The sequence below is a fragment of the Hakea prostrata genome, chromosome 4 (assembly GCF_041222555.1).
Source record: "Hakea prostrata isolate BN-2017 chromosome 4, UWA_Hpros_2, whole genome shotgun sequence".
Taxonomy (NCBI): Eukaryota; Viridiplantae; Streptophyta; class Magnoliopsida; order Proteales; family Proteaceae; genus Hakea; species Hakea prostrata.
In genome coordinates, this window is record NC_142603.1 from 25,095,125 (window position 1) to 25,110,304 (window position 15,180).

Consider the following 15,180-nt stretch of genomic DNA (forward strand, 5'->3'; position numbering starts at 1 on the left):
GAATTTCATTTTGGTTACCTTCTTTCTTTTTCTAGGTGGGGGTAGGGGGAGGGGAGAACTATAGTCATAGATAGGGAACCCCTTTCTCATTCTGCTTTGTGCAGAAAAAGAGCCATAGAGTAAGCGGATAAAAAGAGAGGAGAAAAGCAAGAGAGAAAAGAATCTGTGTCTGTGAAGGTCCTCTTGAAGGGGGATTTTGCATCACTGCAGATGAGAGGGCGTTGGGAAGATTAAAAGTGAAAACAAAAGGAAAGAGGGTGGATTTGAGGGTGTGGGTGGGGGTGGGGAGGTGAATGAAATCCGAAGGGTGAAGCAAAGGAATCGGAAGAACTGAAGTCAAAATTTGAAGGCGCAAGTAGATGAGAAGATCTTCTTCAATAGGTAGTTTCTCTCTTATATTCTACTTCTGATTTGAGAATTCTTAGCCATTTTACTTTATTTTTTATTTTTGGGATTAGGGTTTCAAATCCGAACAAATTAATCTTTTTAAATAGGTAGTTTCTCTCTTATATTGTACTTCCGATTTGAGAATTCTTAGCCATTTTACTTTTGTCTTTATTTTTGGGATTAGGGTTTCAAATCCGAACAAATTAAAAAAAGGGAGAGAGATAGAGAGAGAAGTGGAGGAAGGGGAACTAAGATGGAAGGGTTAGAATTAGACCTGTAAATAGATAGCTGAAATCCGTCTCTGAAGTAACCAGATTCGAATTACGATAATTGCTTATCGGATTGATAATATCCAGATAAAAATTTACCTGTATAAAATTTTCAACCTTTTTCTCTGAAAATGGATGATAATTGGATTCGAAAACCGGTAATCGGTAACTCCGATTATCCTGTTAGAGTAAAGTATAAAACATTTTTCTCTAAAAAAAGGGGCTAATATATAGGATTCAGAAACTAATAATCGGTAACCAGATAATCAGAAATCAGATGTAATAAAAAAATAAAAATGACAATCACAAATAAAAAATCGGATAGTTTATCGGATCGGATTATTATCGGATATCGGATGAAGTTCCGAATTTGAATTTGGATGCCTTCTTTAAATTTCTGCCATATTCTGATTCTGATTCGGATGGCGGTTTTGCTAATTGGATTCTGATACTAGTGTATTCGAGCCGAATCTGATCCGTTTACAGGTCTAGTTAGAATGGGAGAAACAAAAAGAATACAGGTAAAGGAAACAAAAGTTAGATCCTTAAAAGGGTCTATTGTGGCATTTTTGTACATCTAAAATTATGTTTAGGTAAATCAGTTGGTTACATACCCATTTCCTACTTGGGGAATTGAAGTTTCAAAATCAATGTTCATGTTAGGTAAGTATAAATTTATAATATGTTAATATTTTATTTTACATGCTAGCAAATTAATATGGAACTTAAATGATTTACTACCAACTCTAGCAAGGGAGGCAGTTTTGTCATCTACTGGTAAATGCAAATACAATTATCTTCCTTACATATTTTCTCTTTCTTTTCATCATCATTAAACCAGTCATAAGGACAGGGGACTCCTTGGCCAAGAGAATTGGGGGAGTGTGTGGAAGGTGACTGGAACAAAATGCAGAAGAAATCTATTTTGAACAAAAGGTGACTGGAACAAACTTCAAAACGTCCAGATGAAAATTACTTTTTATCTTATTTTCTTTCCTTGTACCCTAATCAAGAGGTCCAAATTACCTATGCGAGAGAGAGAAATTGTACCAAATGTGCAGATGAAAATTACATTTTATCTAATTTTGAACAAAAGATGACTGGGCTCATTGTCTAGTTATTTTGAACTGATAAGAAAGTGACCAACTAATAAAGCTGTAATTCTTTTTCTCTGTTAGGAACCCACGAGTCGAATGCAAAATTGTTAATATTAGAGCGATCAATCACACACAATCAAATAGAAAACAAGGAAGAAGGAGACACGGATTTTACCCTGGTTCACCTCAGTGTGAGGCTATGTCCAACATTAGGTTTTTCACTATATTATTCATGAAAACAACTACATAAATGCTCTGTTAGAAGAGAATAAGTATATAGGAGCTTAGAAACCCTAAGCCACCGCTATTCATGGGCCTAGGCCCAAACTAGAAACAAACTTCGAGGCCCACAAAAACATGGACCCTCTACAGGCTATGGAGGCGTTGCCTCCACACCTCCGCCCACTCACCGGGTAGCGGGACCCGTGCCTGTCGGCAACACAATGAGAAGCATGAGCCATACTCAACAAAAACTAATGTTATTTACTTGATAAAATAATGATAAATTGGTTATAATTTTGCCAATCACCCTCAAAGCACACCGTTAGCACTCATATAAGTAATCCCTAACGATTCACATTTTACCGGTATTTATAACCCATAATCAACCTTAATCCCCCCCCTCTCTCTCTCTACCACTTGGCATGATCCTAGGGCCTATCATTCTCCCTTCCTATTGCTTATATACAGTTTTCTCCTCCCCTTATTCTTCTCTTTTGTTGTTTTTTTTGGGTAATTTGACATTCTATGCTCCCCTGTTTTGCTCAAATTTGAATTATTAGTTTATGTTTGAAACTTCTAATGAGTTTTAGGTCTGGAATCAATATATTCATTCAACCTTTAAGAATTCTCTACTTTTTGAGACTTTAGCTTACAGTTGGAGATGGTGCCCCAGCCTTCAAGAAGTCTATGTTCACTAAAATGGCATCGCCTTCTTCCTTCAAACCTGCCTTCACCATGTCCAGTTGGGCAGCTCAGAACCTCCTCACAATCTCTATGCTCTTCAATAAGTTCTCCATGGTACCGTCGTCGTAAAGTTTTGACCCCAGTGGCTTTGATCACTAACCACCATGGACATCTCTCCGCAAAGAAAACACGATAATTTTCATTGGGTGATGCAATCCCTACAGAGTTTCAAATCAAGGGTTGCGATTCAAGGCCGATGGATTTGGCTTGAGAGTGAATGAAATCTGCAGCAACATAGTATTCAGGGCAAGGTATTGTTGGAACCTAGAGATTATCTCCGTTGAATCATCTGGTAACGAAACAACTACTGTCGATATGAATAAGAAGAAGAGCATAATGGAAATTCTCTCCATTTTTTTTTCTTTCAGAAGAGAGAGCACTGAGAGTAGTAAAGTTTTTCTTCCAGCTCCGTCTTTAAAGTGGTGAACCCTCCAGTTTGAAACCATTGCTCTAAGAGATTTCGAGAGATCAAACCAATGCAAAAGAAATCACATGGAACAGAACCAAAAGTTTCCAGTCGCCTAATTGGAGCAAAAACCATGCATTAGAAGGTTGTTAACGTAAAAGATGCATGCAATAATCATGCAGGAAATATATATTGTTTGATTTAGCGATTTAAGGATTCTTTTTAATATTAAAAATAAAAATTTATGCATTTGATTCGCTTTGTGAAGATGTCACCAAGGTAGAGTGCTTACATCCGCAAAAGTAGAAAGAAGGGAGGAAGAGAGGGATAATAGGTAGTTCATTCCCGATTTACGGTGGATATTTTACCTGACGATTGTGGCTACAGAAAAAAGTAGATATTCTTGGAAGAAGTTAGTTATGGCCGTTGGTATCCAACCCAAGTATCACAATGTTGAATTTCATATAAATTCGAATCTCCTGTTGAGAGGAAAATGGGAAAGATCATCTTGAAAACAAATTAAATTCCATCCGGGGAAAAAGAAAAAGAAAAAGCCAAATAAAAAAGGGAAGAATTATGCAAGGTGCTATTCTCTTCTGGCTTTTCTTAACTTCTTTTACCTGGATTGTTAATGGAGAAAGAATCCTTGGAGAAAAAGCAGTTGCAACGACCCCTAAAAAGACAGCAGTTGCACCAGGAGGTTCTGGCGGCATTTTCGACGTTATGCGTTATGGCGCTAAAGGAGATGGACGAAGCGACGATACCAACGTAATCAATCCTCAATTCTTAATTCTCATTCTTATTGTTATTCTTTTTTCTTTTATGGTTTGCAGAGAGAGATTATGAACCCTAAATTTTGCAGGCTTTCATGGCGGCTTGGAAAGAAACATGTCAATCTTCAAGTTCAGCGACACTTTCCATACCAAAAGGAAGCTTCTTAGTTGGTCCCCTTAAATTCAAGGGGCCTTGCAAAAACACTGGTTCCCTTACTGTCCAGATGCAGGTGTATTTCTATAGAAAAAAAAAACCATTTCTTTCTTCTCAAAACAGATTGGATTGTCTCCTAACATGAGGTTTTCGATTATCTGTATAGGGTGACTTGAAGGCAATCACGGATTTGGGCAAGTATGATTCGGATGATTGGGTCGAGTTTGGATGGGTGACCGGATTGACGTTGACCGGAGGTGGGACTTTTGATGGCCAAGGCGCTGTATCATGGCCTGCCAATAAATGCCCTAAAAGTCTCACCAATTGTAAAGTTCTTCCAACAGTAAGTGGATATGGATTCAACTAATTTACTTGCTGGTTTTGTGTAATCTATCGTTTGGGTTTCATTAACAAAGGTAACTTATTTTGTTGCAGAGTGTGAAGTTTGTTAGCATGACCAAAACAGTAGTGAAGGGGATAAAGTCTTTAAATAGCAAGTTCTTCCACATTGCTTTGCTCAGCTGCACAGACTTCCAAGGGAGCGATATCACAATCACTGCACCAGGAGACAGCCCTAACACGATGGAATCCACATAGAACGAAGCGGTGGTGTTAGCATCTCTAATTCTGTAATTGGTACCGGCGATGATTGCATCTCCATCGGACAAGCCAATTCCAATGTCCACATCAATGGTATCACTGCGGGACTGGTCACGGCATCAGGTTGGTGCATGAATTGATCTTGATCTTAAATCCTGCTACAAAACCTCAAATTCATTCATGAATTTTGTTGATATGATTGCTTCTTGTAGTGTTGGAAGCTTGGGGAAATACCCGAAGGAAGGTGATGTGAGAGGGCTTACTGTTGAAAATTGTAAATTAAGTGGAACAACGAATGGAATTAGGATCAAGACATGGCAAAACTCACCTGACGCCAGTGCGGCTTCTAACATGACCTTTGAACACATTGAAATGAAAAGTGTTACTAATCCAATCATCATCGACCAGACATATTGTCCTTACGCCAAATGTGATGAAAAGGTTAGTAGCTAGAAACCACCAAATTCGTTCATTGCTGCAACTTTTTTGCTTCGTTGAGGTGTTTTAACAAACACTTTGGAACATGACAAATGGATTAATATTGCAGGCACCATCAAAAGTTGCGTTGAGTGACGTGTCCTTCAGGCACATTACAGGAACTTCAGCTTCTCCAGTGGCAGTGACATTGGAGTGTAGCCAAGGGGTGCCATGTAAGAATGTGAATCTTGAAGATATTCACTTGGAACCTGCAACAGGAGGAACCGCAACTACGTCATCGTGTCAGCATGTCAATGCCAAATATATTGGAACCCAGATTCCTCCAGCCTGTAAATCCACCCTGTAAACATAGGGTTCGGCTCCTCTCCAGAGGGTGAATATCTCCCCCGGGGGGCCCACTGAAATCTAACATCTTGCCAGGTGGAATATATCGATTCAAGGATTCTTTTTACCATAATTTTAATCTATGCCCCCCTTAGCCAATGGACGGTTAGTAGGATGGCCAGGAACCTGACTTCTCTCGAAAGTGAGAGGTCGTGGGATCAACCCTGCCGGCGGCATATGTAATATCTCCATCCCCCAATTTCCCTATGTATAACCAACTAAGAACACTCAGTTGGTTAATCAGTTAATTCAATAAATTTTATGATGAAAATACCTTTGTGTCCTTTTGGATTTCGTTTATTTCTTTACTAATGTTGGGTCCCCTTAATGTAATATATTATGTGTGGGTCCCAGTCAGACTAACAATATTTGTCGTTATTAAGCATATTCAAATTTCAAACGTGACGGGACCAAAATGCCCCTTAGGTTATTTAAACGTGACGGTTTTTTTTTTGGGGAGAAAATTAATATATGGTTTTAAAAAGAGATAATTGGTCATTAAGCGTTAATTATATGGTTAATATTTTAATAACACAATGTATTAAATAATATGAGGGCATTTTGGTCCTTCTCCATTTGAAATTTGAATATACTTAACGGCGGCTAACAATGTTTGTCTAGTTGGGACCCACACGTAATGTATTACGCTAAGGGGACCCAACATTAGTTTGTGGTCCACTAAGGGAACCCACATGTATGAAACATTTTTTTTTTAACCTACCAAAATAAATACGAGGATAGGAAAAAAAAAAAAAAAAAAAAAAAAAAACTGACCAAACTAAACAAAATCACATCTTTCTTTCGTTCTGACTTCTTTTATTTTATCTTTATCCTTATTTTTTGGTAAGGGTTCTTACTTTTATTCGACCTACCAAACAAATCTACAAAAAGAACAAAAAATAAGAACTTATCAAAAAATTCCTGCACAAAAACGCAAGTGAAGTTTGAAGCTTCAAACCTCTGCAAATTAAGGCGGAAGGCCAAGAATCTACTTCGAATCCATTGATTTAGCTCTTCATTTTTTGGTATTAAAGTATTGGTTTTCAACTTGATCAGAGGTTTTGAACCTCTTCTTGAATCCTTTGTTGAGTTCTAAATTTCAGCAGGAAGAGCTCTGATCACCATGAAAGAGAATCTGTTTTGAGCGACGGTAGAGCCCTAAGTCATTATGGAGATTATTGTCAGAACAAACACCGCAAAATAGCGAATCGCAAAAGAAACAACAATGAAAACATATAGAGATTTAACGTGGTTCACACACCGATGTGGTATACTACGTCCACGGGGAAGAATAAGAGATTTTCCACCTTGTAAATGAAAGACAAAATGAGATCTTACAACCAATCGCTAAGAACGGGGTTACAAGAACTCTAATCGAAAATCTCAAATCTCTCAGTAATGTGGTAGGCGAACATAAGATACATATCTATAGACTCTAATCAGGTAAACGGGTCGGGCCCAAGCCCACCTCTTCCACCACATATCTCCGCAAACGGGTCATTCAGGTCGCCCACTAAAATATGTCGGTGCGGGTTCATCTTCCAAATCGGGTATAAGAATTCGGTCAAAGCATAACAATTCTAAGACTAGATTTTTATCAGAGGTTGCAACATTGAAGGATTACTTTTTACCTAACTTGATATGTTCTGATAAAATTTTAATTCATTTTGTTTTTTGTGTTGTACATGCTCGAGCGCTTTTGGTTGTCAAAATCCATGAGAAACAAAAATGAGATTTAACAGCAAGGGAAGAGACATTTTTGAACTTTGGGCCTTGACATTGAATAGAACGTTGACTGCAAAGAACAAGTTCTTCTTTCGCAAGTTGCAGGTTTGGTGAGTTTTTTTCCTTCTTATTTATTTGAAGAGCTAAATGATGGATTTAAGTGAACAGTGGATTTAAGCAAACAGTTGGTCTTCCTCTTTGGTTTGAGAAGTTGCAGAGGAACGGTTTGTTTTTCACCATTGTTTTCAAACCCTACCATTTTTTTGCAGGGAGTTAGTTTGATGATTGGGTTAAATAAACGAAAGAAACTCGAAATAATACAAGGGTATTTTGGTCACAGAAAATTGTAAAATCAACGGTTTTTGTAAAGTTGTATATAGTTGCTCATTTCTGAAAACCACAGGAGAACCAAATGCAAAAGAAATCTATTTTGAACAAAAGGTGACTGGAACAAACTTCAAAATGTCAAGATGAAAATTACTTTTTCTTATTTTCTTTCCTTGTATCCTAATCAAGAGGTCCAAATTACCTATGCGAGAGAGAGAAATTGTACCAAATGTCCAGATGAAAATTACTTTTATCTTATTTTGAACAAAAGATGACTGGGCTCGTTGTCTAGTTATTTTGAACTGATAAGACAGTGACCAACTAATAAAGCTGTAACTCTTTTTATCTGTTAGGAACCTGCGAATCGAATGCAAAACTGTTAATATTAGAGCGATCAATCACACACAATCGAATAGAAAACAAGGAAGAAGGAGACACAGATTTTACCCTGATTCACCTCACATGTGTCATCATTCATCAAGAAATAAATCAACACATTGCCTCATTGGCCATCAGAATTGACCCTCAGGTGATGATAAAATCTGGATTAGAACAATGTTCATCAACGGGAATACACGTTACATTTAATCAAGTACACTGGGCATCGGAGATTGTGACCTCCATTTATGCATCTCTCTGTGTTGTGATTACCAAGTGAGGAAAATCCCTCTTCCCTACACACCACAATGAAGCTGAAGCATCTATGATTGCTATAGGATATTGGCCATGTTTACTATTTTCACAACTCGTCTCTGGAAGCAGCATTCTTTGTGTTCTCAGTGTAGGATGTGTATGCTACGATGATTGACTCATATATTTCAATTCCTTTCAGGTATTCCACTTGATTTAGAAACTGCAAAATCATATAAAGTAGTTAAGAACAATATTAATTGGATACCAAAAAATAGTTTACTGGGTCAAACAAATAAATATAATAAACGAAAATGAAAAGATCAAGTAACCCGGCAAGAAAGCGGATAAATAGCAAGAGGAAAGATAATTGTATCAGTTAAGGAGTCCAAAAGTGTATAAGAAAATGTAAATAAAGGCTGCAATGTAAACATGCAAGTGAAAGAAGATTGCACTTCGACTTTAAGACTAGCACTGAAACATGCTCAAGTAAAAGATCTTTAAGGTTATATCTAACCCAGTCCAATTCCACATCCGATCTAGCCAGAGAATATTCCAGCCTAATGGCCTCCTGGCATGGAGGCAGGCTGATTCCTGAGTCACCATTATCTGAGATGCATTTGTCAAGTTGAGGAGGCTCAGCTAATAACCACCACACAGTAGGATTGATAGATGTAGCAGCAGATCATCAATAATAGAAGCTCGTAAAAATAAGATGGCTAACACCAAATTAGAAGGAAGCAAATTCTAGGTCATGCAACCGGCAGTTCAGTGTCAAATTGGTCTTGGGCTCCAAATTTGGTGAAGTTTCAATACGCGAAGTGGAGGTCTAAGATGGGAAAAAGAAAAGGATGTTGTCCTCAAAATTAGAAGGTCAATGCAATAGAACCATTCAGCCAACAGGAAGGCCTACATCTGGGATCATGCAGGCCTCTTTTTAGTCTGGTTCAGTCCTCCAAAACCCTTCTGAGATAAGGCTAGAGTTTCAGAGAAAGGATGATCACTAGGAGTTACTGGCAAAGCAGGCAGAACTTTGATCGATCTGCAGGGGGGGTCTCAATTCTTCTCTGGAGGTGATCAGCAGCAGCAATCTTGGGTTTGATCACCTTCCAGCACTAGTTGATTGGAAAAGTAAGTTGAAGTCTCAAAGCGCTGCAGCAGTCAAGGGAATATCAGCACCAGGGAGTCTAGTAAGGGGGACGATAGATCACAGGGGGAGGTGATAAGAGCGGGTTGCCTTTATGGGCAGGTTGTAATATATAAGCTCAAGTATTGAACCCAAAAATAGCACGTTAGTTATTAGGCTGAGACCTAGATTAGAAGCAAGAAACTAAAGAAAAGGAAACTATTAGGTTGGCAGAAAGTTCTAAAATAGAAACAAGCAACTTAAATAAATACAAACAAAACCCATGTCAAAAAAAGAGGGATTTCCTCCGCAGTAGACCATTTCTATGTTCAATAGAATTTCCTCTGCAGTTATATCTACAGAAATTTGCAAATAGAATGTGAATTTGAAAAAAAAAATGGAAAAGAAAAGAAAAGAAGAAGAAGAAGAAAGAGATGAAAAAAGAAAGAAAAAAAGAGAAGCATAGATGGGAAAATATATGGGTACATTGAAAAGCCGAAAAAGTGACTTTACATAGTGGAAAATTTTGTAAAAACATTTCACCTCATTATGGTCGTGGAGCTTAATAGGAGTGTTTGCCATGGGAGAGAAACCAATTGCAGGCAATCCTCGTTCCCTGAAGTATCAAGAATCTGTTGAGGCAGGAAAAACTTCTAGTTTGCTAAGTTTGCCATTAGCTTTCTTTGCTGCCCCTTCTAAAAGTGCCCACCATGGATTGGAGTCATCTCAGCAGTGAAGACCGGCTTTCCAAACTTATCTAGAGTGGAAACCTTGCCTTTAAACTGTCCCAAGCATAAACAGTTAGAAATTTAGAATTGGAAAATTAAAATCCCAAAAAAAGCAAACCTAAAAGTTTTGATGCTTCTGCCTTCACAAATATATTTGATAAGTATGACAAAACATTCAAGCACACAGAGAGGAAGGATAAGAATAAAGACAGGGAAAAGGAATTTGGTCTCAGAGATGGAATATGCCAGCACTCCCATGACTTCCCAATATGATAAAGCACCTTTGCTCCCTTATTTTGTGGAGGAGACAGATATATTACATGGGAGTCCGAAATATGGTAGTACTGATTAAAGTAGTCGGTCGAAGAAAAGACAAGTGTTGAAGTATATGCAAGTCTGGACTATTTTACTTCTCATGTTATTGTTCACGTGAACAGTAAAAACTATGTTACTATTCACGTGAACGAAAAACTGCATAGTTTCTATTTCTAATGTAGAAGTCTTGCTATATAAGTTTTGGGAGTTTTTGAAAAGCATAGTTTCTATTTTGGTGGTAGTTTCTATTTTCAGAATTTTCTATTTTAGGAGCTAGGAAGTTACTAAAGTTGTAATTTTTTGTTTCCTTTTTCTAGAAGACAATTACTTGTCTCTCAAGTTGTATTAGATTCATTAGAAGCTATAAATAAAGGGCTCTGTGATTCTATACTCTTAAGCAAGAATCACATGCCTCTTCTACGGGTTCTTCATCTCTCTTCTCTTCTTCTTTTTCTCTCTTTTCTTTGTTCAAGTTCAGCTGCTGTTTTGATTATTTAATGCTTGTTTTCTAACATGGCATCAGAGCAAGTTTAATCAACTTAGGGACCGTTTTCTCTCTCTTGGCTGCCCAATTTTTTTTCTTTTTTTTTTTTTTTCCTTTTTCTTATCTAGGGCAGCCCCAACCTTCACTGCAGTAATTGTGCATGGTTGTCCTTCTTCTTTAACTTTTGAAGCACCAAGTATCTATGTATTAATACTACAAAAAGGCCCTAAGGTTTCTGGGGATATGTCTACCTATTTGATTCAACTGAGGTTGCTACTACCCTACTTTTTGGGCAAACCTGAAGTTCAATCTGCACTATACTGATGTCTTGGGATTCCTCTTGATTCTTGCAAAGATATGCCCATAATTCGGATTGCAAGCCCTAAGTATTGTCTTCCATTGTTTGTGCTATAAGTTTAGTTGCAAGTCATATACTAGTACCCCTGTTTCATTGAATTTCTCTCTTCTAAGAAATTCTGCTACTATCTTTTTGCTTTACTACTTCTTTCGTTGTTTATTTCAGAATCAAGTTTAGCCTTCTTTTTATCTAATACTTCTACAAAGACCTAGAGGACTATTTTTCCTTCATATCGAGATCTGTTAGAGTTTCAAATCTAGTAGAAGTTTGCTGCTATGGTCCGAGATCTGATATTATCTGCTATTGCAGCAACTGTTATGCGCTTCTTCCGAGTGGATTGCTGCAACGACTACTGCAATTTTGAGATTCCAAGCTGGTTCAATATATTTTTTTCCCGATCTAATTTGCTCCTGCCTAAGGGTTAGCGAGTGGTCCAGATTTTTTCCCCCCCTTGGTGCACAAGATTTTGTCCTGTGAGACGATTTTCTGCTGCTTGATCAACTTTATTAGTGAAAAATACACTGCTCTGTGGGTTCTACTTTTCCTTCTTGGGTTTCTTTTGTGTTCATACTTTAAGATGCTTGTCACTTGGTCATCATTAATTGTCCACGTGTAATGCTACACGTGAAGGGGAGAATGGTACCTTATTCTATATCTACTCAAGATGTGCTGATAGATATTATTTGAGAAGATCTTTGTCCTCAACTTATGGCATTCTACAACGATATCATTACATGTCTTTACCTATATTGTCCTCCTAACTACTTGGTCTGTAGTAACCCATACTACCTTACCTACTTGGTCCCATGATAACCCATACTTGTCTTTTACCTTACCTACTTGGTCCATGATAACCCATATTGTCTTTTACCTTATCTATTTGGTCAATAGTAACCCATACTACCTTACCTACTTGGTCCACAGTAACCTATACTGTCTTTTACCTACCTACTTGGTCCACAGTAATCAATATTGCCTTCTACCTACCTATACTTTGCCTATTACTTGCCTTCTTGTGAAGCATTTATATGGACATTGGAGTTGTAATTTTGAAGATTTAGTATGGATATTTCTCCCTACTACCGGCATTATGTGGATGGTATCTTTGATCCTGCTATACTTATGGACATTGGAGTTGCAATTTTGAAGATTTAGTGTGGATATTTCTCCTACTACCGGCATTATATGGATAGTATCTTTGATCCTGTTATACTTATGGATTTTGTTCATCTTCAACATCGTCAATTGTTTTTATTATTGGATGGTTCTATTGACGTGAAGAATTAAAGTTTTTTTTTTAAGTTGGTGTTGATTATCTCCTGGGTGAAGTTTTCTCAGTGTTTATTGACATCTGTCATTGCTACACAATTCAAGATTGGTGCTGCCTTTCAAGTTTATTCTTATTGTGCAAGCTGAAGTTTTCTTTGTGTACACTCCAGCTTGAGGGGGAGTGTTGAAGTATATGCAAGTTTGTACTATTTTACTGTTCATGTTACTGTTCACGTGAACAGTAAAAACTGTGTTACTGTTCACGTGAACAGTAAAAACTGCATAGTTTCTATTTCTAATGTAGAAGTCTTGCTACATAAGTTTTGGGAGTTTTTAGAAAGCATAGTTTCTATTTTGGTGGTAGTTTCTATTTTCAGAATTTTCTATTTTAGGAGCTAGGAAGTTACTAAAGTTGTAATTTTTTGTTTCCTTTTTCTAGAGGACAATTACTTGTCTCTCAAGTTGTATTAGATTCATTAGAAGCTATAAGTAAAAGGGCTCTGTGATTCTAGACTCTTAAGCAAGAATCACAGGCCTTTTCTACGGGTTCTTCATCTCTCTTCTCTTCTTCTTTTTCTCTCTTTTCTTTGTTCAAGTTCAACTGCTGTTTTGATTATTTAATGCTTGTTTTCTAACAAGTACAGCTAGTACAGTGATGGCTATAGTCATTTTCTTTACTCTCTTCCTTTCAACTGATTATGTGAACATAAAATAGTGGCAACTTCTCCAGTCCCAGTTCAATGGTAATGAAATTAATACATTAAACAGAAAAGGCTGGGTAAGCTGCTAGCACCTTATGACGATCTCTCCCCCCTTTGAGGGTTAAGGGGGTCATTTTAGAAAAGCAAGGGAGGAAGGAGATAATAGATTTATAGGGGGCTAGGCCAGCTTACAGAATACCACTATCAATACCCGTCCCTCTCCCTGAATTAGATGCTTCCTTCTCACATTTCTAGCTATGTTCCCAAATTTTTAGAAAATCTTCCAAGTCCTTCCATACCTCAAATGTCATGTTGTGTGAAGAAGGCACCCACTCCTCTTCAATCCGTTTCTCAAACATTTTCTCATCAGCAGTAGGTGGGATTCGAATGTCAAAACCTGCTTCAGCTTCAGATGGCTGCAGATTCATAACAAACCCCCGAGGAAGGAATACAGCAGTCATATCAGAAAGGTATACTAAAATCAGAAAGAAAAAGCTTGCAGGGTGGGGGTTGCTTAATAATCTGTTGTTGGTTTTATGGAGTGCTTTTTCTGAACTTTGGGGCCATGGGGAATGCCAAGCCCTTGATAAAAAAATAAGGCTCACTGCTATCCAATGGAAGTGGCAGGGGTTACATGTTGGGCCAAGAGAAAATAGTCTCCAACTGAAACAAATTCCACAATTCCTTTTAGAAATGGCACTTTTGCATGCCCCGGGCAAAAAGAAAATTTGTAATTGTGTATGACTCCTCCCAGGCATGATTACTCATTGTTCAGTTCAATATACACCTGTAAGTTGAGGTTTCATCCTCAGTGAAATTACCCCTTCTTTTTGCTCATCCTTAAACTGCTTGTATACTAATGTCTTCCCTTGTTTCAATGCTTCCTGTTTTGTTCATTGCATGGTTTTCACCTACTAAATATAAGCTTGAAAAAGGATAACTTCCTAAATCATCTCCTGAGTTTGATCAGTAATAATTAAAGTTGACAGATAGCTGTGGTTATAGTACAATCAAAATATTGTTTCTGAGAAGCTGTAAGGTACAACACAAATAATTTGTCTTCTTCTTAAATTGAATTTTAGGGAATAACCATAAACAAATTGATTTACAATCAGATCCAGATCTGTCCAGATTCTATTTTGGGAACTAACACACAATCCAAATTTTCTTGAAAGGCAAAAAAATTTTGAATTAACAAAGAAAGGAAAAGGGAAGGGAGAGATACCCCTCGTTGAACATGCACTGTGGGTGTTACCCATGGTCATTATTTAGCATTTTAGCCTATCTTAAAAGGGAGCAACAATTAGGTTGTTCGGCCCTGCTACTCCACTTTCCACTCCCCAACTGGATTGAAAGAAAACCCATTACTTCCCCGAGCTTGGTACAATTAGAAAATGCACTTTTTACATTTTACGGCAAAACCTCCACCAGCCCAACTGTTATGAAAGGAACATAATGAATTATTTTAACTCCCTATGTTTAACAGCTCTTTTCTACTTTATTTTTGAAATCCCTTGATCCGCCTCCAGTTAGAATGTTGCATCCTTCTTTGTAGTCTGACCCAGAAACCCTGTGGTAATACAGAATACTAAGAGTTCATCCTGAATCAAACCTCACTTGCAAATTGAAATCTACGTATCAGAAAAATAAACTCATATTCCATGAAAAAGTTCAAAGCTAATCCTATCATGTCGACTGCATCAACAAATCCCCAAGCCTCCCACCTTATTCCACACACACCAAGACCTGAAAAATGCCACTTGAGCTAACTACGGAGACAGCAAAACTTATGCTAAGAACCAACCAAATCTCACCAAAAGATTGATAGAATTCAATGAAAAAATGTATCAACACTATAGTGGAAAGAAAGGAAAACATCGGGGCAGCGATTTTTCTTTTTTAAAATCTTTTTAAATAATTGATAAGTACCATATTATTGTAACTATATATAGAACTAAAATGCAGAGCATTTAGAAATCCCTTTACAGATTCTAACTTAAGCTCTTTTATGGAAACATTTTAGGTTTTCACATTCATATTTCG

At 37.4% G+C, this 15,180-nt stretch overlaps 2 pseudogenes; one reads left to right on the top strand and one right to left on the bottom strand.

Moving 5' to 3' along the window:
* The first annotated feature begins 3,701 nt into the window (after positions 1 to 3,701).
* Positions 3,702 to 5,436, top strand: LOC149018586 (exopolygalacturonase-like; annotated as a pseudogene).
* Positions 5,437 to 8,265: 2,829 nt separating this feature from the next.
* Positions 8,266 to 13,598, bottom strand: LOC149018587 (uncharacterized; annotated as a pseudogene).
* Positions 13,599 to 15,180: the final 1,582 nt, after the last annotated feature.